The sequence below is a fragment of the Lissotriton vulgaris genome, unplaced genomic scaffold (assembly GCF_964263255.1).
Source record: "Lissotriton vulgaris unplaced genomic scaffold, aLisVul1.2 SCAFFOLD_2163, whole genome shotgun sequence".
NCBI classification, from domain to species: domain Eukaryota; kingdom Metazoa; phylum Chordata; class Amphibia; order Caudata; family Salamandridae; genus Lissotriton; species Lissotriton vulgaris.
In genome coordinates, this window is record NW_028249362.1 from 323,625 (window position 1) to 333,767 (window position 10,143).

Genomic DNA, 10,143 nt, shown 5'->3' on the forward strand with positions numbered 1-10,143 from the left:
TTTAACAGCAGATCACTTGGCAAGCCTCCAAAACACCTCCGGTTATCCATGGAGTCCGCCTCATTGCAAACCCTTCTGGTCAGCCATTGTTTACAATCCACTCACACTGTCAAACAGGCCCAAGATCCATCATGGCTACCCCTTCCTATGTTCACGAACATTTCATCCATCGATTACATCTTGATCAGTAGCTCTCTTTCCACCAATCTTTATTGCTTTGATATAGATGATTGGAAGGAGAGTGACCACAAACCTCTACAAGCAATGTTCACACTTTCCAGCAAAGCAGCATTCCAACTCACTAAACAGACTACCTGGATAGCAACAAAACAGCCACTTGTCACAGCCGTAGGCCCTGTGCCCTGTTGGAACAATGGGCCAACCTTCAAAGTGACTTACATCTGGCATTGAGGGACACCCCAGTGAACTCCCCATGGCGGGAGCATTTTTTTCTAAGCCCGGTTTCATCCAAAGAACTCAAGGATCTGTTGGTAAGCAAGTGGTGACTCTGAAAAGCCCTAAAGTAAAAACAGAGAGGCGGCAAAAAAGTTCAGGGCCAAGCTCTCTCAGCTCTCTGGGCCGAGCACAGTAAAAGAGTTTGCCTGCATCGAGCCAAGCAGGTCAAAGCAGATTGTTTGAGAATCTTTACCCTCCTCAAATAGAAGAATCACCTGAGGTTCTGGAAGTATATCAATCAACTGAGCAATCCTACCGAGTCAAATGAGAACAGTTTAGCAAACAAAGTATGGGTCAAATACGTTAAGCAGCTCTACTATAAGGATGTGGAGTAACCACTCACATGCAATCTCCGGATGGCTGCATGACAGATGAATGACAAATGCTCACAATAGCACTTGGATCACCTCTCAGTGCTGCGAGTAGAATGCTGTCACACTGGCAGATCTACCAAAAGGGAAGGAGAAGTGGATGAGAATGAAGAGAAGCGAAAAACATTGCTTCCTCACTCAACCTGGTCCAGCCGGGCAGTCGGGCACCACTCCTTGGGTCCCTGAGGAATCTACAGCATTTGCTTCTGTAATATTCTGACTGTAAAAATAGTAAGGATGAGTATAGTTACACTTCTCCGCATACATACACACGCACAAGTTTAGATATTTCAATGTCATATAATAAATGTGTATTCACCTTATGCAATGACCACTTGCAACCTATTAATATCTCAATCCAAAGAGGTGATAGATATGAATATATGATTTCTCTTGGTTTACATGTATAGTCTCTTGTTCCAACAGGAGTAAGTATTTCGAAATAATAGATTCAAAGGAAAAAAATAGGGCAGAACTGAACAAGGACTAAAGCATAAGTCACCATTCATAACATGCACTTGTGCTTCAAGAACAAATATTACCAATCATTATGTGCACTAGAGTTTCCAATTTCTGAACTTGTCTCAGGAAAGTATAGCATGTTGTGCCACAATACTAACAGTAAGAAATACTGAATACAAACACTGTTTGTTAATTCCTAAAGGGTGGTAAACCCACTAAAAGTCTTTGTTTTTTTGTCCCCAAAAGTCTCGTATTTGGGAGTTCAACAAAAACCAAGAAATTCACCTTCTAAAGCATTATTGTGAATCAATCTTTTATTTCGCATTATAAATTTTACATAAAAATACATACATTACATTCATAAAATACAATCAAATAAAAATATCATTGCATCCTTACAATTCATTTTCCAATATTTCAATCTAAAAAACAAGGAACAATAATATTCTTGATACAAATCTGTGTAGAGCAACAGGACATCAACTGATAGATAAAAGAGATATATCATTCAGTAAATTTCCCCCCTGGTATTAAAATCATAACAGAGTTAAAAAAAAGTATTCCTTGTCTGCTCAGGCTCGAAAACAAATCACTTATGTGAGACTTCTAGTTCTGCCCATGACAGACTTTAACCCACACTGGGCCCGCAGGGACAGGTTATCTTCCTGTAGGCTATGTGACTATCATTCTGAGTCCTGGATCTCTGCTGTGCTGTTGCCCCCACCTTGTTAATGATCAACTTTGCCTCCTTATTCCTCTTTACCGAGCCAATGACCTGCGACTCTGCAGGGAAGCAGCAGACAAGTACTTTTCAGACAACACTCCACACTCCCTTGCAAGGCTCCGGAAATTCATAGACACATTCTGTGCTGCACTGTCTACCGTACAGCCTACTGGGTGGAGCCCAAGCAAGACAAACAAGACAACCAGGCAAGAGGACATGAGCCAAGAACCACAGATATTTTTGAGGGAAATAATTCCTTTTAATCGTCAATTTTATGCATTTCTAGAATATATTTTTGTATCACTTATTAAATTAACCACTCCTGTCAATTGTATACATGTACTGATTTTAAGTAAGTGAATATAAATAAAATTATCCTTACATGAAAAAGAGAAGCAATAATCTGGAGGCCCGTCAAGAGCTTCCCAAGCTCTGACACGACCAAACTTCAGCACTGTGTGAGTACCAACCAGATCAAGCACATGAGTGTTTGAACCTGTGGCTCCCAGGATCCTCCTGGACAAGTGGACTCGGTCCTGCCTCATTGCAGAAAATAAAGGGGAAGTGACCTAACCGGTGGACTTAGGTACCCCTAGGAGTCCCTACAGAGTACTCCATCTAAAGCCACACCAAGACAGGGCTAAAATTACCATGCACATGGTCTCTTGATGGAGGCTAACAGGAGGAAAGTGAACCCCTCCCTGACCTACTGTCAATTAACCCGAAATATGGTTCAGTCGATGGAGTTGCATTATCGGACTCACTTACTGCACAATAGCAATGTGAGTACAGGCAAGCTCTAAGTCAGTTTGGTGAGCTCTCTTCTTTGACCCCTGGACAGACAACCTGGTCTATTCATGATGTGGATATTAGTTACAGTCTCCCGGTTAGAAACAAAATGTGTAGGCTGTCTGACAAATTCAAAGTCTGCATCAAAGCTCAAGTCAGCAAGATGCTAAAGCTAAAGGTGATAAAACCCTCTGACAGTCCCTGTGCATGCCAGTGGTACTGGTCCCCAGACCTCACTCAAAGGGCGGAACATCAGAGATGGGGTTTTGTGTAGATTACTGTGTACATTTGGGCCTAAATGCAGTCAGATAACCCAAACCAAAAGAGGTTGAGCTCATTGAGTGCAGCCATATTCTTGAGTACCTTTGATTTAACATCAGGGTATTGGCAAATTGGACTCACTCAGTGAGCAAAGGTGAGATCAGATTTTTCAACCCCTGAACAACGCTTTCATTTTAAAGTTATGGCTTTTGGTCTGAAAAATGCACCTGACACTTTCCAAAGGTTGGTGAATCAAGTTCTCTCAGGTCTGGACAACTTTAGTGACGTATATCTGGATGATGTTGCTGTATTAGGTTCAACCTGGGGGGAACACCTGCCTCATCTAAGGGAGGTAATATACACCCTGCAGCAGGCCTGCCTAACTATTAAGGCCTGTACATGCCAGATAGGGTAGAGTTTAGTTGTCTTGTAGGTGGAGGCATCAGTCTATGTAAATGAGTTAATTGTCCAAAGAGATGCTTCTGAACATGGCATTGGGGTAGTGTTGTCACAAAGAAAATAAACTGAATGCCTATATCAGCGGGTGGCACTTCCCTAGAAGCAGAATTGGAATGTCATTGAAGAAGCTGAGACCCTACTTGGTTGGGACTCACTTCAGGGTTCAAACCGACCATAGGCTTCTCAGACTTCTGATGCAGATGAGCAGTAAGTACCCCAGGTTGTTGAGGTGGTCCTTTTCCTTACAGGAGATGTACATTTCAGTGGAACGCAGACCTGAGACTGACCATGCCAATGCAAATGACCTTTCCAGGTTTTTCCACCTAGATGAGGTGAACTACCAGAGGAGAGAGATAGGTCTTTACCTAAATATGATTTATGTGAACTCCCGACCCCAATTAACAAGGACTTTAACCACATAATAAGTATCTGGTAAGTGGTACCAGTGGCACCCAGGGCATGGGAGTTAAAGGTGTTACAAGGCCTGAAGCACTAATAGTACCACCCTGAGTGACTCAAGTAAAAAGTTGACAGTAGTCCTGCCATTGCAGTATTCATGAGCAGTGCCAGACTTTGTCTTCCACAGGAGTGGCGAGATCACAACACTATTTTTAATATATGTCATCACCTCTAAGGCAGACCTTTTCAGCCACCAGGAGGCAGGGTGCATTATATTAAAAGTGTGGGCATTTAAGTGCAATCTTATATATGCCTATAGTAACCTTTTCCCATTAAGGGCAACTACAAGTGTTCATGATACTATAGGATAATATGGGCTGACACCCAGACACCCGAGGTTACCAGTTCCATTTTAGTCTCACTGGCATCAAACAAAGTGTCTCATCATACCTGACATGATTTCCATGTTGGGTTTGATGTGACATGCACCTTAGAGGTTTCCCACTTGTTTACATTAGCCTTCCATGTGCCCTGGCTGACAGCCTGTAGCTTCTCCCACCAACAGAGCAATCTGACCCACCCGCCCCGCCCCGCCCCAGGAGAATTGAACACTCCCAGGAGTCCGAAAAAAGGCCTGGATGAGAAAAAGTGACACCTCCCTCCCTGAAAGCATGACAAGTGAAGTGGCATATCAAGGTGTTGAGCTTCACAGGTTACACTGCCACTGATATGCATCCAGGCTGCTTCCTACAGGAGGAAACAAACATCCTTCTTCCCCCAGGCACATTTGCACCCAGGCAGGCAGGAACATTAGGTAGTCAGGGAGTGTACACCCCAAAAGGAATGTATATCCAAGCAAGATTGCTTCCATTTTTAAAAGTGGCAGGGTAGAGGGTTCTTTGTTTCAAAGGTGGCACCCCCTCCCCTGGATGTGGCCACTTTAGAGGCCTACTAGTTGCTCAAGCTATTAGCCAATTGGCTACTTGCAATAACACTCCTAACATCCCTAAATGTAATGTTTAAGGGCACCAGAACATCAGGCAACAAAGATGAGAACAGAGTCTGCGACTTCAGGAACTGCACAAAGAAAAGGTGCAATAACCTGCACCTGTGTTAAACTCCCTGTAACTGCACAACAGTGACTCATCTCGGACGAAAGACGGGTTCCCCCAGACGGGTTAAGAGCCAAAGGGAACTTCAAAATCCCTTGGACTGGTGGCAGGTCCACAGGTACTGTTTACAGGTAAAGCACGCTCCCAATACTAAAGAATGACCGGCCGTTGGGCCCACCGATGGATCGCCAAAACGTAAGTGCATTGTGGGAATCATAGTCCTGACCACCAGCAAACTTCATGGGGCTACCGTTTCCCCCTAAACTTTAGAACATTGAAGTAACTAACAGCTGAGTTTGCTTCTGTCAAGGCTTGTTGGTGGCCAGTCAGGCTACAACTACCTTTGCTTTACGCTGTGCCTCAAGGGAACCCCGCAGCACCTTCAACCAACCACCTCACTGGCCCTATTGATGACTTTTTGCATCTGTTTCCTCACCAGCACCATCTATGCAGAAAAACCAACTTCCCTGCGGCTCCCGCTTCAACACCAGTAACAGCCAGAGCTACTCTGCACATGGGCCCTAAGAGCAAAGTAAAATTCAACTGACTGCCGTAGTCTGGTCCTGGGGCCCACATCACCTTACCCTCCCCAGTGGGATTTGAGACAGCTATCATTGTCATATTGGTGTCAGTTCTTATACAGCATGGCAGATCGTTCCATAATTGAGCAGCTCTGACCTGGAAGGCTCTGCCTCCAAGTTGTGTCTTTTTAGAAGATGGTACAGATGCCAGGCAGGCAAAGGATGATTTCAGAGTTCATGTGGACCTATAGAACTGAACGTTCTGTTGTAAAGATGTGGGTCACTTGCTCTGTAATGCCTTATACAGTATACATAGTGCCTTAAAAATAGACCACCCCTTCACTGCAAACCAGTGAAGTTCCTGCAGCATCTCAGTTGCTAAATCCCATCTTACTTTGTTTAGTGCTAATTTTGCAACCGTCATCCGAATCCTTTGGAGCCGCTTGAGCAGTCTTTGCTACCTAGAAGAAATGAATTACAGTAGTCCAATCTGCTCAATGTAACAGCCTGTACTACTAATTTTCTAAAAGGCTGTGGAAGCACAGGGACAATTTCTTAGAGGTCCATGGCGTAGACTTACTGTTTTATTGACATGAGTTTCCATTGAGAGTATTTTATCAATTTGGACTCCAAGATTTCGCACCAAATCCGGCCTACGCAGTTAAGAGCGGTGGGGCAATGGGGCAGGGTTGGGGGTGGATTCAACAGACACTAATGAGGGGAAATTAAATAAATAATTATTGTTGTCTGTAAGAAATCACCCCCCACCCAGCCCCACCGCTCTTACCTGCCTGGGCCGTGGCTGACCATAGTGTTCTATGTCAACTTCTAGGTTCTAAAGCCATGGTCAAAGGTTTGCTGGAACCTGCTGTTGTGGGTTCCCTGGCAAGCAGCTCAGAAATTCTAGTTTCTCTCAACTGAATTCAAAGTATTCTCGACAAGGCATTTGGTCATCTCTTTCAGACAATTGTGACATTTGTTTAATTGTATTCAGTCCGATTGATCCAGTGATGTTATTAATTGAATGTTACCTGCATAATACAAACGATATCCCAAAGGACTTAATCAAGGGCAACAGTGGTTTTAAGTAGACATTGAACAAGAAGGGACTCAGGGCAGAGCCCTAAGGTTCTCTATGCCCAATTTCTTTACATTCAGATACAAACAGAGAAAGAGATATTGCTTGCATTCATCACAATAGGTAGGATTCAACCCACTTAAGAAGTGTGCCTCCTATCCCTATCTCCTTTAGATGTGTAAGCTGCATTTGGTGGTTCACAGTGTTGAAGGTGGCAGACAAGTCCAGCAGGATCAGTACCTCCATTCAGAGCACGATCAACTTACATTCCTAATTCATTATTGGCTAAATCTAATGCCCTCTCTGTACCCCATGGGCTGGCTGAAAACCCATCTGTTCCAGTTATTTTCTTCAAGAAAGCCCACAAAGATCTTGCTAACATACGTTTCAAGTATCTTCATTGGAAAAGGAAGTCTCAAAATTGGGCAATATTTACAGTGCTCTGGAATGTTGACCAGGGGTTTCTTTAATAGACGGGTTACTGATGCCTTCTTCCAGGCTATTGGTACCACACTGGTGTGAAGGTATTGATTGCAGATCAATTGGAGAGTAGGAAGAAGTTTGTCTGATCAATCATTCCATATCTCAATAGGAATGGGATCTAGGGGAAAGCCTGATGAGATTGTAGAGCAGGGGTCTCCAAACCGGTCCTGGAGGGCCGGATCCATGCCAGATTTTTTAAATTACTACATGTATCTTAATGGGGATATCCAACAAATCTGGCATGGATCCGGCCCTCCAGGACCGGTTTGGAGACCCCTGTTGTAGAGAAAAGGGTTCTAAACTCTACTTCTCCTAACAGATCAGCCCTCTCGAGGGTTATCTCAGTTTTGCCTTGATGCCAGGTTCAGTCTTTTGATCACGCTTTACCTTGTTTTGTATATCAGCAATGATCTGTTCGATTTCATTATGAAAGTAGTCTGAGAGATTGGTATATAAGTCCTGTGAATATAGTTTGACTTATGTAGTCAGGAGTGGTAAGTTCTTTAACAGTATCAAATACTTTCTTTAACCTATTAGTAGCTTCAAGAATGGTAACTGAGAAAAAAAAATTGATTTGGCCTTCATTATTTTCGTTTTATATTCCTTTTAAGCCAATTTTAATAGGGTTGTATTGTTCTCTGCGAATACTTTTTGCCATTGCCTCTTGCACATTCTGCACTTTGTTTTCAAGTCTCTTAGGGTCTCTGTAAACTATGGTGTTGATAGTTTAGATGCAGGTCAGATTGCTTTTAGCAGAACTATTTTATCTAAAGTGCCTAAGATTATCTTTCCATAATTTGAATAGTTTACGTCTACTGAATTTGATTTCTGAAAGCATGCAGTAGTGCTTCTTTAGTTTAGCCCAACGTCTCCTCAATCATGAATTTCTAATTGGATTGTCGTTCTTGTTAACCAAACTAGGTCTCTTGAAGTTAAATGTAACCAGACAGTGGCCCGGCCAATTAGTAGGGGTGTGGGCTTTAACTGCAACCATGTCTGAAGATGTTAAAATCAGATCCAGGGTGTGCCCACAACTTTGAGCAGACCATTTGACCTGCTGTGTAAGGCCCATAACTTCACAAGTTTTTAAAAAAATCCACAGTTGATGGGTGGCTACCACCAATATGTTAAAATCAGAATAAGGCAATTAGGGTCATTAAGAATTTAGCCGTTAAATCCCGAAACAGCCAGGCAAACTCCTTTATTGGACCAGGAGGTCTATAACAGAGCAACCCAGATAAAGTAAGGCCTTCCTTTCCTTTAAAAGAAAAACCAAGTAGCTCTAGTCCCTGGCTTTCTTCAACCTCAAGTTTTAATAAGACCCACTTATCTTTAAAAATAATCGCAACCCTTCCCCCTCTTTTTTAGTTCTGGATTAAAATAGTGCTTTCTAGCACAGTGGACAAACACTTTCCAAGTCAACCTGGGGTTCCTGTGAGTGGCAAGTTTCAGTAATGATAGACAAGTCCCAGTCGTTGGATGTTAGCAATAGATTTACCTCTGCAGCATGCATCACTAGGGATTTAGTATTAAGTTAACCACAAGATAAACTATTTAAATTGGTTTCCTTAATATCCAGCATTTTCCTAAAGCTAATTTCAGCATTATATGGATTGATTGTGACGAGTCTCAGAAACATTTGGGTTTAGTCTATGTAGTTCTTTGTTAGAACATGTAAGTCTCTTACCTTGTGTGGGGCAGTTTCCAAACACTGTCAGCATTGCTGACCCATTCCAGGATGCGACCAGGGTCAGACAGCCTTGCCTTTGTCATGCCTGCGGCGCATGGTCAGTGCACCCGTTGCATGGTCGCGCCACCATGCCGCTCTTGTAGCCTTTCCTTGTTAAGTTTGCATTAACAACTAAACTCCTCACTTTGATGACCCAAATGGTGGCCGTCAAGTGGTTCCTCAAAAATAGTGGAAGGTCAAGAGATTGCTTCCCAAAGCTACCACTTTCATATTGCAGGTGTTTAAAATTTAATTACACACCTTTAACATTGCTTCTAAAACAATGTATTCAACTTAAATATTTACCTTTTTAGTTGCTTTTTTTGTTTCCAACACCTTCCTTGAGTTAGTTTATATTTGACTCAGAACAGTAAGCTGAACCCTTCTAGTGTCCCACACCTTCCCTGAGTTAAGTTATATTGGAGAGGGAATAGTAAATGTTACCATTCTACTGTACAACACCTTCCTTGATTAATTTAAATTGGAGTGAGAATAGTAAAATGAAACTGTTTAGTGTACAACACCTTCCTTGAGATATATTGTAGTGTAAATAGTCAATTTTGCCCCTTTAGCATCCATCAACATCCCTGAGTTAGAATATGTTGAGGTGGGAATAGAAAATGATGCCCTTTAATCCACTGAGATAAGTTATATTGGAGTGAGAATAGCAAATGTTACCCCTTTAGTGTCCATCACTTTCCCTGAGTTAGTTTATATTGGAGCAAGGATTGTAAATTGGTACCTTTTAGTGCTGTGGTTCCCAAACTGTGCGCCGCGGGGCCCCAGTGCGCCGTTAGTAGCAGCCAGGGGCGCCGCGCACAATGTGGGAAAGACCACGAGGCCTTGTGCTGAGGCAGCTTGGAATCATGCTGTTGAGAATGTGGGCTCGTAAAAAAGTGTGCATCTTTAAAAAGTCTGCATCTTTTTAAACCCTATCTTTCAGCCTGAAAGCTGCAAGTAAAGCTTATTTCAGTCAGAGCAAACCACAACGTGGAGTCACATATGCCTCCTTCATAATCCGGGAACGTGGTTTAGCCCAGGAGTGTGTGGTAAATTTAAATTACCTATGCGGAATTTATGCGGTAAAGTTCGATAAGAATAACTCAGTCAAAAATAAGAGACAGAATCCGTGGTATTTGAGGGTTTAAAAGGGGTTTTATTCCTTAAAAAGGAATTGGTTATTGGTTCGAACCAGGTATCATGTTCCATCACCACAAGGGTTCAGGAAGGGAATGGATATGGACATGTACAATGATTTATTAACAGAGCATCATATATATAGTCAATGCATTTACAGTA